This window comes from Budorcas taxicolor, chromosome 1 (assembly GCF_023091745.1).
Source record: "Budorcas taxicolor isolate Tak-1 chromosome 1, Takin1.1, whole genome shotgun sequence".
NCBI classification, from domain to species: Eukaryota; Metazoa; Chordata; class Mammalia; order Artiodactyla; family Bovidae; genus Budorcas; species Budorcas taxicolor.
In genome coordinates this window covers 139,832,168-139,850,644 of record NC_068910.1, presented here as the reverse complement: position 1 = coordinate 139,850,644, position 18,477 = coordinate 139,832,168, and positions in this window count along the sequence as shown.

Here is an 18,477-nt window from a genome sequence, read left to right as displayed (position 1 = left end):
CAAGTCCTTTGAAAAAAGGGTAAAGAAGGTTAAATGCTTATTTCCACAAAACCAAAGAACAAGGACCCAGGAAAATTTAGGCTGTGACTAAATTCTGACTGAACACTGTCAGAGCCACGTGACTCTACATGGATAAAAGTCTATTCCTCGCAGCCATGTCTGAGAGAATTTGTGAGCACTGTATACCTTTTATCTTATTTAGCTGAATCAAATGAGAGCCTGCATATATTTATCACCATATAAGTTTATCTGCATACAAACATCAATGTATCTCAGAAAAACAACTCATGGCAAAAATTCTTGTCATTGTTATTTTATTCAACTTTTCCATGTCATTGATTATGCATTCCCAACTCCAACACTAAAAAACTAAATTTCAGAATATAACTGATGATGGCTGAATGTTGCTCAGCAGTGAACAGAAACAAGGAATAAAAGGCGTATCTGTGACTGTTGATTTAGTGTTTGTTTTTCCCAGTGGGATTAGAAGATTTTGACATCCATTGACCAAGGCATCCTTAAAAGTCTCCTAAGATGGACTAAACTTTAGGCAGGATTCTTTCTGACCAAAGGCTCCCCTAACCTACCTTTTCTTAGACCATCTACTTTAGAAAACTTAACCATTGTAATTTCTTCCCCTGACTCTGAGGTGTAAATCTTCTTCCTCTGGTCTCTTCCCTTTTAGATTCGAGAAAGAGAGGACTTTGGCCTCCCAGTCTCCCTGGGGAAGATAAAAACTTAACTTCACTAAGCATCAATTAGCAAAAGCAGATGGTCTAGGCACAGTGACCAATCTTTCCAGCAAGTCCTCCAGTACTTTTCCATTAAAGTGTGTGTGTGCTCAGTTGTGTCCAACTCTGCAATCCCATGGACTCTACAGCCTGCCAGGCTCCTTGTCCATGGAATTTTCCAGGCAAGAATACTGGAGTGGTTTGTCATTTCCTGCTCCAGGGAATCTTCTTGACCCAGGAACCAAATCGGCATCTTCTTGTCTCCTGCATTGGGAGACAGAATCTTTACCCCCGCACCACCCGGGAAACCATTAACACACCCTTGCATTTAGAAATTCTCTTTAGTTTCAGTGAAATTAAATTCACTCTCTCCCCCACTGCTATAACCTTGACCCCTACTGCAATAGTCTTGATGAAGTTTCCTTGCCAACAAGTAATCTGATGCAATTTTTCTTTATCAATGCAAACTAGTTATGTGCTATAATAATGTGCAACCACACAATGAATTTCAGCTTGCAAAGTGATTTTGATCTAATATATTATTGTAGCATTGTAAGACTGAATTAATATCCCCATGTTCAAGAAAATGAACTTAATATTCATAGAAATTAATTCTTGGCTAATGTTGCAATTATTAAGTAAGAGTTAATAATTAAACCAAAACTCGAACCCAGAGCACTTACGTCCACATCAAGATCTCTTCCACCTGCATCTCACCAGCAGTTTTTCTCTAACATCTCAGCAATGTTATGTTCTGCAAAAATATTCAGATATTTAACTATGTTTACTAGTTATCAATCCTTCCTGAGTGGGGATGGGAGAAATCTATTTTAAAATCTCTGAGAGCACACTTATTTGGTGACCTAATATCATGGCTGACTACGCAAGTAGAAGACATTGTATTTTTCCCATCAAAGCTTGACACCCATGACTACTAATGAGATCATACTTATTTTGTTATATTGCTATTAGTACATGTATTCCGTTATATTACATTGTACACACCATCTTGTAGACTCATGGAGACAGACTTTAGGTGGAAAAAGCCATTTGCCATTTATTCAGCCATAAGTGGAGCTAAGACTTAATTATGTGTGCTTTCACTAAAAATGTTTAAACACTATTTTCTTCCTCATGCAATGCCTTCTTCACTATTATTTGAATAGTGGAAAGCATAAAAGTTTTTTAAAAATGTAATTTGCCTTTTTCTATCTCTTCCTCCCCTCCCTACTGAATCCTCAAATTAAAATTAGTTAAAACATGATTTTCCTGGGAATCTCTAATCTTGATAATAAATGACTGTGGAACTGCTGAAGCGTGGTATGCTAGTCTTTATCAGGCTGCATAAGCAGTACCAGAATGGTTTGAATAATTATGAGGTTATCTGCCAGTTTATGGAGAGAACTAGGAGACAGACAGAAAAAAAACAGGCTACATGATCGGCATCTATAATTAAGTGAGGCAACTGTCACGTCTTTCTCTCTGGCCCGAGTGCTGGAATTTTAAACATCAGAAAAATGGAAAAGAAAACCAAAATCTTCATTTCAGTCATTTGAACAGAATCCATGCAGAGGAAATTACCCAAAATGAACTATTAAGGAAAATACAACTATGTACACATGTGCTGTGCTGTGCTCAGTCTCTCGCTCATGTCTGATTCTTGCAACCCCCAGACTGTAGCCCGCCAGGCTCCTCTGTCCATGGAATTCTCCAGGCAAGAGTACTGGAGTGGGTTGCCATGCCCTCCTCATATACACATACATAGGTACACAAAAATATTAAGCTGACCTCGGCGTTATCTTAAGAATTAAATATTTAGCCTAATAAACTATTCTGATTACTTGAAAGTAACTGTATATGTCAGATCTAGGTGGTCTATTTTTCTGATAGAAATACTTGTCCTTCTGATTTTGAACTTATATTGCATAGCCTTTTGCATTAGAAGCAACTATAAGATTTCTCAGTGTCATGGGGTCAACATCCAAAGCAATGGTGATTGTCCTATAAATGTGAAAATTAATACTGAGAAATGTATTTATACATAGAAAATTGTTTATAGCATATTAAACTCCTGCTTTTTGGTATCTAGCTATAATAACTGGAAATCCCAAATTATTTCAAAGATTATTGTGAAAGCCTAAACAAAAATAAAAACAAATAACATTTAAGCTTGGAAAGTGACATGGAATGCTTCAGAAGACAGGATGCATTGGCAGTTTCAAACAGATAATAAATTCTTGAGGGCATGACTCTTGCCTCATTTATATCTTTGTTTCCCCAAATTGCTTAGTGTGAAACCTCACACAAAGGAAGTGACCAGTAAGTTTTGAGTTTACAGTGTCAAACCTTCACAGACAGGAACTTTTCATCTAAATATGAGTTGCTTCTGTGTTGGAACAGTCTAATACTACAGGCATTTGGTTGTTAAAGAATAAAAGCCCATGTTGACTTCACATAAAAATGATTGTCCACTTTGTTGAATTCCTTCAAACACCTTCAAGAGATTCCCTTCTTTATACTGAAATCCTCACAGCAGCAGAGCCTCCATGGTATGCGGAGTATTTAGTAGACCTAGCACTTTACCTACAGTAATTACAAGATTTCTGATGCTTTTCTTCAGTCCTCAAATGACATAAGCAACCCGAACTTCTGAGCAATATTATCAAGAGAAGTACTTTCCCAACGGTTCAGTGGGTAAAAATCCGCATTTAATGCAGGAGAAACGGGAGATGCGGGTTCAATCCCTGGGTCTCAAAGATCCCCTGGAGAAGGAAATAGCAACCCACTTTACTATTCTTGCCTGGAAAATTCCATGGACAGAGGAGCCTGATAGGCTACAGCCTATAGGGTCTCAAAGAGTTGGACACAACTGAGTGACTAAGCAAAAAGCACCAAGAGACTAATACGGTGAGAGCTAACTATACCTGCTGTGTTCTGAGTCCTCTCCCTGATGAAAGATTCTTCTGTGCATCTCTTGCAAAAACTTCTTGTTGCTCCACCTCAATTAAAATCCTCAGGAGCCAAGAACCTGAGGACCTTGAGGTACCTTTCTCATGTGGGGGTTCTAGGAGCTCTAGAGTTCATAAATCCCACAGTAAACTCCTTTAGAGTAGAGAGAAAATGCAATTTTATCTCACCAGCAGAATACCACATGTGCTCAGAACAAGAGAAAGAAAGCTCGACTATTATTTTCAAGACCTTTAGGATAAACCTCATTTTCTCAGATGCTTTTCATAAGCATACCATGAGAATCATCATTAATGGACTTCCTGGCATTTCTTTCTTGCCTAGAGAACTAAAACTTAAGGAAAAGATGGAAAAGGAATCAACATCCAGGCTGAGTTAGGTGAGTTGGAGAAAAATCTGCCTCATTTTTACTTATAAATGTCTCACCTTCATGAATGTGATGTTAAAAATATTGGGGGAAATTGCATTTTAATGAGGTAGACATATTCTTATTTTAATTGGTGAGTGAATCGACAGATGTAGACGTTCGTTGCCTACAGCTTTAAGGTACTATTTTGAAGAAACAGTGGGAAAAGCCTTAGTTCAATGATGTCCTAGATGATTACTGACACTCACGCAGGCCAGCTGTGCTAAAGCACCTTTTCCTCTGCTGGGATAATTTATTCCCTCCATGCTACCACCTCCTGCAGTTCAAGAGAACGTATATTTTAATTTCAAGGATGAAACAGAGGAAAAAGATCTGGAGATATACATAAACTTTCAAATGATCGCTTCTTCGGGGATAATAAAAAAATCTATTACTTAGAAAATGTCTCTTATTAACATATTCACGTTTGAATCATAGTAAAGTAAATAATGCAGCAGAAAGTGTTACTTTGTGAAATCTGTTTAACGTTTGGCTTAAAAGAAAGAGTGAATTTGGAAAATACAGAATATATACCAGTACTAAGTAAATAGCAGAAGATCGTGGCAAAACATTTGTGATGCTATCTCATATTTATTTATATGTTAACTTTAGAGTTTTCTCTGCTTACATCTGTGTAACACTGTCAGGACAGATAATTTAAGGTTTTTCTTACTCATGATGGAATTTTCAAGGCATAAAGATAGAAGTATTCTTTCCCAATCAGAAATATTCTACACGTGGTGATCTGAGTAACTCTTCTTGCACTAATGACTGATTCTTATTTTTGCTTCTTTAGCTTACACAACATAATTTAAGAGTATACATACTAAAACCAAATCATTCTATCTGGCACTCTAGGTGCATCGGCAGTGAACCTGACATGATCCTGCCAGACATGATATGAAAGAATTTTCTTTGTGGTGAAGGATGATATGTCATGTTTAGATGGTAAGAGCTACAACTATGTGCATTTAATGTATCAAATATGAAGGAAGACTCATTGAGTAGGCTGGGAGATATCAATAGTTTATAGAGAAAAGAATAAACATTAAGCAGAAATGGGTTAAGTCTCATTCTGTGTGTTCTGAGTCACTCAGTCATTTTTGACTCTTTGCAACCCTATGGACTGCAGCCTGCCAGACTCCTCTGTCCATGGGATTTTTATTTCAGGGGATCTTGCTGACCCATGGATTGAATCCCCGTCTCCTGCTTTGCAGTCGGATTCTTTACCCATGAGTCACCTGAGAAGCATTTGCACTCTCATTACCCTGTGCTTTTATGCAGATAACACTGTCTATACATGAAATGGATATTTGGCTAGAAAAAAAGTAGATGTCAGGCAATGTAACTACATAAGATTTGATATTTAGCATATACAGCATCCTGCTTTCAGAGGCAGAAGAGAGTAGTGGATCAGTACATGCACTTTAAAGCACAATTGCTAAGGAAACGTGGTTGGTCTCTTCTAGGGTGTGTGAGTCTGGGTATATTAGTTTACCATCCTAAGTTTGCTTCAGCATCTGCAAAGGTTCAGAGGATGATTGCTGAAGTTTAAATCATGTAAAGCTTTTAGTTCCTAGCATGTGAAAAACACACATGAGGGTGAGTTCTTATTGTTTAAAAAGGATCAAGATGATAACATTAAAATACTTCCGAAAAAAAATAAACATTGTATATTAACATATATATGGAATCTAAGAAGATGGTACTGATGAACCTATTTACAGGGCAACAATGAAGATGCAGACATAAAAAACAGATTTATGGACACGGTGGGTGGGGAGGAAGGAGAGGGTGAGGTGAATGGAGACAGTAACATGGAAGTATATACACTATCATGTGTAAAATAGATACCAAGGAGAGATAAGAAAGCCTTTCTCAGCGATCAGTGCAAAGAAATAGAGGAAAACAACAGAATGGGAAAGACTAGAGATCTCTTCAAGAAAATTAGAGATGGACGTTTCATGCAGAGATGGGCTTGATAAGGACAGAAATGGGAGGGACCTGACAGAAGCAGAAGATATCAAGAAGAGGTGGCAAGAATACACAGAAAAACTGTACAAAAAAGATCTTCATGACCCAGTTAATTACAATGGTGTGATCACTCACCTAGAGCAAGACATACTGGAATGTGAAGTCAAGGGGGCCTTAGGAAGCATCACTAGAAAGAAAGCTAGTGGAGGTGATGCAATTCCAGTTAAGCTATTTCAAATCCTGAAAGATGATGCTGTGAAAGTGTTGCACTCAATATGCCAGCAAATTTGGAAAACTCAGCAGTGGTCACAGGACAGGAAAAGGTCAGTTTTCATTCCAATCCCAAAGAAAGGCAATGCCAAAGAATGCTCAAACTACCTCACAATTGCACTCATCTCACACGCTAGTAAAGTAATGCTCAAAATTCTCCAAGCCAGGCTTCACCAGTACATGAACCATGAACTTCCAGATGTTCAAGCTGGTTTTTGAAAAGTCAGAGGAACCAGGGCTCAAATTGCCAACATTTGCTGGATCATTGAAAAAGCAAGAGAGTTCCAGAAAAACATCTATTTCTGCTTTATTGATTATGCCAAAGCCTTTGACTGTATGGATCACAATAAACTGTGGAAATTTTCTTCAAGAGATGGGCATACCAGACCACCTGATCTGCCTCTTGAGAAACCTATATGCAGGTCAGGAAGCAACAGAATTAGACATGAAACAGCAGATTGGTTCCCAACAGGAAAAGGAGTATGTCAAGGCTGTATATTGTCACCCTGCTTATCTAACTTATGTGTAGAGTACATCATGATAAATGCTGGAGTGGATGAAGCACAAGCTGGAATCAAGATTGCTGGGAGAAATATCAATAACCTCAGATATGCAGATGACATCACCCTTATGGCAGAAAGTGAAGAGGAACTAAAAAGCCTCTCGATGAAAGTGAAAGAGGAGAGTGAAAAAGTTGGCTTAAAGCTCAGCACTCAGAAAACTAAGATCATGGCATCGGGTCCCATCACTTCATGGGAAATAGATGGGGAAACAGTGGAAACAGTGAGAGACTTTATTTTGGGGGGCTCCAAAGTCACTGTAGATGGTGATTGCAGCCATGAAATTAAAATATGCTTAGTCCTTGGAAGGAAAGTTATAACCAACCTAGACAGCATATTAAAAAGCAGAGACATTATTTTGTCAACAAAGGTCCATCTAGTCAAAGCTATGGTTTTTCCAGTAGTCATGTATGGATGTGAGAGTTGGACTATAAATAAAGCTGAGTGTTGAATAATTGATGCCTTTGAACTGTGGTGCTGGAGAAGACTCTTGAGAGTCCCTTGGCCTGCAAGGGGTTCGAATCAGGCCATCCTAAAGGAGATCCATCCTGGGTGTTCATTGGAAGGACTGATGTTGAAGCTGAAACTCCAATACTTTGGCCACCTGATTAGAAGAGCTAACTCATTTGAAAAAAGCCTGATGCTGGGAAAGATTGAGGGCAGGAGGAAAAGGGGACAACAGAGGATGAGATGGCTGGATGGCATCACCGACTCGATGGACATGAGTTTGGGTGAACTCCGGGAGTTGGTGATGGACAGGGAAGGCTGGTGTGCTGTGATTCATGGGGTCACAAAGAGTCAGACATGACTGAGCGACTGAACTGAACTGAACTGAATGGGAATTTCTGTATGACTCAGGGAACCCAAACTGGGGTTCTGTGACAACCTAGAGGGTTGGAAAGAAGAGGGAGGTAGGAGGAAGTGAAAAGAGGGTGAGGATACATGTATACCTATAACTGACTCATGTTGATGTACAGCAGAGGCCAACACAATATCGCGAAGCAATTTTCCTTCAATTAAAACAAATAATAATAAAGCTTAAAAAATACTTCTCAGAATATAATTCTAAAAGTAAAATCTTGTCATTAAAGTTTTGGTAATACACAAACCACTTCCTTTGTCATTACTCTGACTGATATCCTCCTAAGAAATCATGATGATTATTCTCTATTTACCTTTCAGTTGAGTTACCAAGAGGAAAGAGTAGGAGGCAAGCTTCAGGTACACAAAGCTTTATGACCTACATTTCTACTGTTAGAAGTTGCCCACAATTCTTTATGCAGAGATTCATGTGATTATAGAGCTGTTCGCTATCAATATAATCATTGGTTATCCTATTTCTCTCACTGTCCAATGTTCTTAATGAGGTGGGGAAAATCAGATTTTCATTGCTGTAAGTGACCAGGATTGTATGAATTTTTTTTTTCCTCTTTAGAGCTAGTGTTAATAAAACATGGGCACATCCTACCTCTCTTTGTAGGACTGTGGAGATAAATAAAATAATTGGAAGTAAGCAGCCCATTTGTTTTCAGCTTTAGTTTTCATTATTTTGAAAGATCTGTACTTAGTTTTGTCAGTACTCTGTTCGCTTTCCACCATTCCCACTGGGAATGGTGTCCAAAACAACCAGACTCCAAAGTATGTCCACACGAGCCTTTCATCCTCGTCCCTGCAAGGCACCTCATGTCTGTTCCTTTTTATGGAATGCCTTACAGCCACCTTTGGAAATCTAAGCTGAAATCAGGGTAGGCTTATTCTCTTCTCCAGGAGATCTTTCCAACCCAGGGATTGAACCCAGGTCTCCCACATTGCAGATTCTTTTCTATCTGAGCCACCAGGAGAGCCCACACTAACCGAATGATTTCAAATTTGATGTTTGATTGTCTATTTGTAACTAATTCAAATGCAAAATTTGAAAAAGAAAGTATCAGTATTCCAGATTGCTGTTGAAAAAAATACCAAAATTTGAGTAGCTTAGAACAACAGAAGTTTATTCATTCAGAATACTGGAGCTAGATGTCCAAAATCAAGATGTCATCAGGGTCATCCAAGCCCCTGTGTAGAACACTTCCTTGCTTTTTCCTATCTTCTAGTGGTGGCCACAGATTGTTGGCACTTCTTGGCCTGCAACTGCATCAATTCAATCTCTGCCTATGTTCACTGGCATTATCCCTGTGTGTATATGTCTTCATGTGGCATTTTCCTCTTCTTATAAGGATTATCCAACATACTGAATTAGGACCTATCCTAATGACTTCATTTTAACTGGATAACATCTGCAAATACCTTATTTCCAAATAAGGATACATTCACAAGTGCTAGGGGTTAAGAATTCAGCACTTCCTTTGTGGGGACAGAATTCAACCCATAACCAGGAATTTTACAAAGTAGAATATTGATACAGATATAAAATATTATTTTCATTTTTACTTCCCCTAAACTCCTTAGAATAATGCTTTAAATATAGTAAGATACTATATAATATAGTAGAATACATATTGATTTGAATTTAATTCACATTTTACTCCCATAGTGACATTACCTACATTATATTTCCTTGATAACATTATGGAATAAAGTTCTAAGTTTAAAAACATATCAGGTTCTCATGATGACTATTGTTATCCAGTGGAATGAAAAGGATTTTTCTGGAAATCATGGTTAATTTCCTGCTCAATTGAGTGTAAATTTTTGGAGTCAGGAAATTCTAGGCTGTAGTTCTCTGTGCATTTTTCTTCAGTTTCCCAAATCACTATTTCACCTTTAGAGATTCCATTGATTTTCTTCACTGTGTCATAGCTTTGGAAACATGAATTTGCTAGTTACTTATAAAAGTCACCTAAGTAGCCATCTGAGAAGCTGATTACATGAGTTGTGAAGCCAGTGTGACCTCATATCTAGATGTCTGACTTTGGAGATCTCTGTAGTGGATTTTCTTGTCCTTACAGTCCCTCTCTTTCCCCAGTTGTTAAATAAAAACTTTAGAAATATTTGATATAAACACTACTTTCCAACAAAAGTGATTGCCTTTTATGATGTATCCATGCCATCACACAGCATTACATATGTAATCTTAACAAATACACATTAAGAACATATATATTTACAACTAACTCCAGGTAGTCTTTAACTTAAATCATATGAATATAGGCACATTATGTTAAGATTAAACTTTAGATTTTATTTCCTATACCTAATGATACATGCAAATATGGAAGTTTCTTTTTCAGAATTGGGTAATGCTAATATTTTGTGGTTATAGACTTGCTGAATAAATAAGAAATCTAATTATATTTTATAATTTTAGGTCTGCTGCTGCTGCTGCTGCTAAGTCGCTTCAGTCGTGTCCGACTCTGTGCAACCCCATAGACGGCATCCCACCAGGCTCCCCCATCCCTGGGATTCTCCAGGCAAGAACACTGGAGTGGGTTGCCATTTCCTTCTCCAATGCATGAAAGTGAAAAGTGAAAGTGAAGTCACTCAGTCGTGTCCGACTCTTAGCGACCCCACGGACTGCAACCCACCAGGCTCCTCCGTCCATGGGATTTTCCAGGCAAGAGTACTGGAGTGGGGTGCCATTGGTCTAGTATCTGGCAATTCTGACTCTTAGACCAGGATTTCTTGACATGGTACAACACTGAGACTTAATTTTCAGCTTCAGTGCTAGGTGCATATTTATTATTTCTTAGTTATTTTAAAATCTATTTCTGGTTATAGGTGATGCTTCTCAGATAGAACAGTCATCTTATTTGTACAATTACTTGTCAACCCTTCTGCAATAGAAGGGCTCATCACACTTATCATATGCAAAATTGTACTTAACTGATGGCTAAAAGTTTTGAAACTAAAGCTCCTGGATTTTGTTAATTTTATTTAATAAAACAATTAAGCTATTTTCTTTATAGTCCATGGAGGGTTATCTGCCAAGACAATGCTCTTACAACTAAATTGTCTAATTGGAATATGCTCAGTCTGTCTGAAATTGCCGCTGAAGCATTTCACTGCTGCAGACCAGCAAAACTTGGAAGGGTTTTGGATTCATCTCACAACTTGGGAGACAGATGGTGTGAAAAAGATACAGATGTAGCAGCTTCCATCGACTCTTAATATGCCCCATTTTTGCTGTCTTAAGCATTTTCACCAGCAAATGAAATACTTGTTTTGCTAAAGTCAATGATTTGCATATTAAGTTGAAGAAAAACACATAAACCAATAACTTAAAACTTCAGTCATTATTATTATAGGGAAGAAATTTTCCAAAAGAAATCCTTAATTTTAGAAAGCATAATTATTTCATTCCTCACTAATTCATTTACATATTTATTTTATATAATAAATAATTTTTGAGAACCTGTCTTGGTAGGCATCATGATAGTCACTTGGGGATGGGTATAAACATAATTAAGCTGTAATTCCTGCTCTTCAAGGACATTTTAAGTAGAAAAAATAATGAATGGGAAAATTCCAAACTAGTTAAAATGTGGGCAATGTCATAAAAGCCAAGTGTCAACAAAATTCAGACTTTGGAGAGATTATTTGTGGGAACTTTAGAAGAAAAATAACATTTAAAATAGAATTTGAATACAAGGTTGATTTTAACAAATGTAGATAGACATGGCATTTCTTAGAAACCTAGACTAGAATTAGCAAAGCAAATGAAAGGAAATACAACTATCTGAAGCAAAGATAAAATTGGAAAGGTTGCTAGTTTTGAACTTCGATTAAAGGTATTGAACTTTACTCACTAAATAATAAGAAACCACTAAAAATTTTTTGAGTAGAGGAAGGTTAGGTTTGGTGAGGTTTATTTGGGATAGTATATAGGATAGTTGATATGTGTATAGCTCTTGAAGCAGCAAAAAGTGTAAAGCAGAAAACAATGCAGGAGGCTGCAAAAAAGAAGAGTTCATTTGAGGTCTTAAGAAGTACAGTTGGATTGACACAGCTTCAGATAAAACCAAGAATATGTTCTGGGAAAGAGAAAGAGGTAAAGACTTATAAAGACAAAAGATGGTTATTAAAAGTTGCCTGATGAGAATTGTGATTAATTCAGATGCAAATCAGGAAATATTTGCCCTTAAGGAATTACCAATAATTTTAGGGTAAGGGTCCAATAAGTATCTTGAGTTTTGGCAGATGTTCTGGATGATTTCAGTAGGACACTTAAGTGTCAAATGGTCAAATTCCATCCAGGTTCAAATGAATGTCCACAAGTCTCCCAGCACCATTTTAGAGCATTCTCTTAGCCATACCAATTCCATTTCTATTTTCCTTTCACAAGAGCCTGATGAGAGACTTCATTTACTGAAATTGTCTAGAACAGAAGAGTGAGAATAAAAACAAAAATAAAGGTGGAGCCAGAGTAAGTTTAAAGAAAAAATAAGTATAAGGCTTAATGATTGATTAAATCAGGAAATATTTACCTTTAAGGAATTGAAGTGCAGGAGACGTAAGAGACACAGGTTCGATCCCTGGGTCAGGAAGATGCCCTTGAGAAGAGCATGGCAACCCACTCCAGTATTCTTGCCTGGAGAACCCTATGAACAGAGGAGCCTGGCAGGCTATAGTCCATGGGGTGGCAAAGAATCAGACGTGACTGAAGCGACTTAGCACACACATAGGTGGTGGAGAAAAGCTGTGAAACAGAAATGTCGAAAAAGACCAGGACTAAATCCCAGGGACCAGGAAAAGAACTGCTTTTCTATCCAAAATAAAAAATCAGGTAAAGTCACTGATTTAAGAGGGAATGTAGAAAATAATTTGCATTATTTCAAAAAGCATTGTCAATTAAAATATAAGGTGAGCCCATTTATTTTAAATATTGCATTAGCCACATTTTCAAAAGTAAAAAGAAGCAGGTAACATTAATTTTCACAATGGCTTTTGTGTATCCCAGTGTATCCAAAGTATTGTTATTTCAATATGTATGGCATCACCAACTCAATGGACCTAAGTTTGAGTAAGCTCTGAGAGTTGGTGAGGGACAGGGAAGCCTAGCATGCTGCAGTCCATGGGGTCACAAAGAATTGGGCATGACTGAGAGGCTGAACTGAACTGAACTGAATCAGTACCAAAATTTATTAGATATTTTACCCTAGAATTTGTCTTATGCCTTTAAAAATGATGTATATCTTATAATTTTTGAACATCTAAATTTAAATTAGGCTCCTTTCAAATGCTCAGCAGCCACATGTGACTAGTGGCTATCATTTTGGATGAAGCATTTTCAGAAAGTCATGTGAAAATATCCAAGAAATAGAATGGAAAGTTTTCGCCATCAGATGGAATTACTTGTGTGTATGGTGGTGATTAATAAGACAGACTCAGATTATGGATACACATGACCTCCCCCCACCTTTTCCTTGTCTGAAAGGGTACAAATGTAGGCTTAAAAATAATAGGTCCTTTGTGAAGCTTGTTGCTGTGTTGTTCAGTTACTAAGTCATGTCCAACTCTGCAACTCCATCGACTGTAGCAGAGCAGGCTCCCCTGTCCTTCAATATTTCCTAGTTTTTCTCAAACTCATGTCCATTGAGTTGGTGATGCTATCTAACCGTCTCATCCTTTGTCACCCCCTTCTCTTCCTGCTCTCAATCTTTCCCAGCATGAGGGTCTTTTCCAATATGTTGGCTCTTTGCATCAGGTGGCCAAAATATTGGAGCTTCAGCTTCAGCATCAGTCCTTCCAATGAATATTCAGGGTTGATTTCCTTTAGGATTGATTGGTTTGATCTCCTTGCAATCCAAGAGGCACTTAAGGGTCTTCTCCAACACCACAGTTTGAAAGCATCAATTCTTTGGCACTCAGCTTTCTTTATGGTCCAACTCTCACATCAATACATGACTTCTACAAAAGCCATAGATTTGGACCTTTGTCACCAAAGTGATGTCTCTGCTTTTTAATTCACTACCTAGGTTCATAATAGCTTTCTTTTCAAGAAGTAAATGTCTTTTAATTTCATGGCTTCAGTCATTCTCCACAGTGACTTTGGAGCCCAATAAAATAAAATCTGTCACTGCTTCTACTTTTCCCCCTTTTGTTTGCCATAAAGTGATGGGACCAGATGCCATGATCTTAGTTATTTGAATGTTGAGTTTTAAGCCAGCTTATTCACTCTCTTCTTTCACCCTCATCAAGAGGTTCTTTAGCTGCCACAAAATAAAGCAATAACAATTACTGAACATTCCTGGAGTAAATTGTGTTTGTGTACATTGTTTTTTTTTTCATTTTGGATTTGTCTGTCAGTGATTATTTCATTTTCAGATGACTCCAGGGAACTTGGGCCATTAACATTGTTATGCAACACTCTGATTTTCCCAGAACTTGCCAGCATTTTGATTACTCATTACTAATGCTATCACTGAAAGGGAAGACAGTATTCTCTTTCCTGTCCATCCAGAAAACCCTAGACCAGGAGAAGAGAATTGAGTAAGGCCGGGTCAGATTCCAGACCGATCATCCTCAGAGGAACAATTTTTAAAAGCCAGTTTAAGGAGTCTGAGTAAAGCAGATAGTGGTTCATAACCTGGAAAACTGACTCCTTGGGGACTTCTTTCCACAGTCCCTCAGAACTGATGTCCATGGCGTCTGTGTCTTTTTCTTGGGACACACTGAGAGTTGTTTTGACTCCTGCATCAAATTACTTTCATGTTTGTTTCTAGAACATTCAAAATGTGATAAATGAGGGTGGATTAATGTAATTTAAGAATAGGGGTTGGGAAAGACTTTCCCTGAGTAAAAATCTTTGAGAAGGTAAAAATTAGGAAAAAATGAAATAGATGTTGGAGGTGCCATTAGCAGAGAGAGGGAAGAAAGGATGATGGCGAGCTATGGTTCATGGGGTTGCAAAGAGTCGGATGTGACTGAGAGACTAAACGGCCACAGTGGCAACAAAGATAGAAGTAGGTAAGATCACTAGGACAATGAATAGACATGTAAGATGGGTATCATAGGTGTATTAATGGTAAATGTCCATATTTCCATGCACAGGAGGAATGAGAGGAGTGAACAGAGAAGAACCAAAAAAATTTTGAATGGGTAGGAAAAGAAACAACAAAAAGAGTGTATATGACCAAAGAAATGAAATATTTGAAAATTGAAAACTGCACAGCAGTCACATGATAAAATTTACAAGGAATTTGTTAAATGGAGTTTGAAAAACAAACCAAAATAAATTGATTTAGCTGTACGTTAGTATGCTTAGCAAGAGCAAATTTAGTAGTAATCACCAATGACCTGGCAAGAGTGTCTTGGAGAAATGTAGGCAGACTGAAACAAATATAATCAGTTCAGTTCAGTCCAGTCACTCAGTCATGTCCAACTCTTTGCGACCCCATGAACTGCAGCAGGCCAGGCCTCCCTGTCCATCACCAACTCTCAGAGTCCACCCAAACCCATGTCCATTGAGTCGGTGATGCCATCCAACCATCTCATCCTCTGTGGTCTCCTCCTCCTGCCCTCAATCTTTCCCAGCATCAGGGTCTTTTCAAATGAGTCAGCTCTTCGCATGAGGTGGCCAAAGTATTGGAGCTTCAGCTTCAATATCAGTCCTACCAATGAATACCCAGGATGGATCTCCTTTAGGATGGACTGGTTGGATCTCCTTGCAGTCCAAGGAACTCTCAAGAGCCTTCTCCAACACCAAAGTTCAAAAGCATCAATTATTCAGTGCTCAGCTTTCCTTATAGTCCAACTCTCACATCCATACATGACTACTGGAAAAACCATAGCCTTGACCAGATGGACCTTTGTTGGCAAAGTAATGTCTCTGCTTTTCAATATGCTGTCTAGGTTGGTCATAACTTTCCTTCCAAGGAGCAAGCATCTTTTAATTTCACCATCTGCAGTCACCATCTGCAGTGATTTTGGAGCCAAAAAAATAGTCACCCACTGTTTCCACTGTTTCCCCATCTATTTGCCATGAAGTGATGGGACCAGATGCCATGATCTTAGTTTTCTGAATGTTGAGCTTTAAGCCAACTTTTTCACTCTCCTCTTTCACTTTCATCAAGAGGCTCTTTAGTTCTTCTTCACTTTCTTCCAAAAGGGTGGTGTCATCTGCATATCTGAGGTTATTGATATTTCTCCCAGCAATCTTGATTCCACCTTGTGCTTCCTCCAACCCAGCATTTCTCATGATGTACTCTGCACATAAGTTAAATAAGCAGGGTGACAATATACAGCCTTGACATACTCCTTTTCCTATTTGGAACCAGTCTGTTGTTCCATGTCCAGCCCTAACTGTTGTTTCCTGATCTGCATATAGGTACCTCAAGAGGCAGATCAGGTGGTCTGGCATTCCCATCTCTTTCAGAATTTTCCACAGTTTCTTGTGATCCACACAGTCAAAGGCTTTGGCATAGTCAATAAAGCAGAAATAGATGTTTTTCTGGAACTCTCTTGCTTTTTTGATGATCTAGTGGATGTTGGCAATTTGATGTCTGGTTCCTCTCCCTTTCCTAAAACCAGCTTGAACATCTGGAGGTTCACGGTTCGCGTATTGGCAAAGCCTGGCTTGGAGAATTTTGAGCATTACTTTACTAGCGTGTGAGATGAATGCAATTGTGTGGTAGTATGAGCATTCTTTGGCATTGCCTTTTTTAGGGATTGGAATGAAAACTGACCTTTTCCAGTCCTGTGGCCACTGCTGAGTTTTCCAAATTTGCTGGCATATTGAGTGCAGCACTTTCACAGCTTCATCTTTCAGGATTTGAAACAGCTCAACTGGAATTTCATCACCTCCACTAGCTTTGTTTGTAGTGATGCTTCCTAAGGCCCACTTGACTTCACATTCCAGCATGTCTTGCTCTAGGTGAGTGATCACACTGTTGTGATTATCTGGGTCATGAAGATCTTTTTACTTGACATAAAATATCCATTCTAGGTATCTAAAAGGAACAAGTGATGAAGCCAAGCTGCTGGAGGTCTTGGGGACAGGAAATCTTCAGCATTATTTCTAGTTGTTTATTAGTGAAAATAAAGAGTTGTCGTAATAATGTGAATATCTGTAAGAGATGAGGATTGGTTGCTCATTTGTTTAAGATTGTTAAATACAAACATTTCCATAGGCTAAGTGATCAAGAGAGAACAGAAATACAAAGAAAATTTAAAAAATAATAGAAGGAGAAAAAAATCCAAAAGTAGAGATAAGTTTTTCTTATCAAGATAGAGGGAAAAAAGATTAATAGATTTATAAAAATGTGTATAAAATACAATAAAAAGAAGAGGTAACTAAAATAAGTTTCATTTGTCTGCACTTTCCCTAATACAGTCATTTGTACAAAAAGGTAAGCAGTTAAAAGTGGAAAAAAAAAAACTTTTTTACAACTAGAGAGTCAACTAAAGAAGAAAGGAAACATTGGGGAAATAGCTATAACAGTATGGGTTTGCAATAAACTCAATTAACAGTTTCATGAATTTCTTCATTTGCTTTTAATTATGAATTGGGAGATCGCTGAACTCAAGAGTTGGCATGGCAGAAGCTCACTGGACAAGGGGTTTATTTTTTCCCCAAATTTTAACAATTGTTTTTCTGCATATTACAGGCTAACACAAATTTGTAACAATTTTGCAATAGCTTGATTATAGCATTTCTCAGAGATATCCATTATCCCTGTGGAAGAGTAGTGTATTTCCAAGAGACTTAACAAGCAAAATAGTCATATGTTTACCACAACTTCTTCACCGTTCTCTTTGCACTTGAATGGATTTCAAGAGACCCTTGATCAATGTTTTCCTCAATGACAAAAAATCTTCGAACACATCTTGAAAGAGCAATCGATACTCATTGCTGAAAATCAGAATTATTTAACCTTTACATGATGAAGTCAGAGCCTCTCCCATTTCGCCTTTTATCACTTATAAAATGCTTGAATGGTATTGTACTTTGTTAAATAAATTTGAAATCGAAGTGTCTCACAAAATGTATTAATAAGAAGCAGATAAATATACATTGCTATTTTGTGAAATGAAAATATGAGAACAGCTTCTGTGAACTATGTAGATCAGCTGGTAAACACACAAGGTCAAAAGGCTGCAATTGCACACCCTCGTACACAGCCAAAACTTGTAACTTGGTCCTTAGCCAGGGACCACACATTCAACTCTTGGTAAACACCTCAAGAATTAATACCTTTTCTATAGGTCCAATGATGGTCATGGTAGAGAATTTTATGAATGAGGACAATTTGGGGCCATTGGAAATTTTATGAATGAGAACAATTTGGGGCCGTTGGGTCTTTGAATCAAGACACCTATCTTCTAGCCCCGACTTCATCACGAATTAGCTAGGAAGTCAGAATCAATGCATTCATTTTCTTTTTCATTCTATCATGGATCCATAAACTTATTACATAATTCTTAGCGTACAGTATGTGCTAGGCAATGCTCTAGGTGCTAGCAATTCAGTGATAAACAAATAAAGGCCACAGTACGTGCAAGGGCTCTGCCAATAGTCCTAATAAGCTTTTTGGGATTTTAAACTGAGGGAGGAAATCACTGAAACTTTTCAGCAGAAAGTAATATAATTTGGCTTATGTTTTCTAAAACTCACACTTTATTTTATCCATAA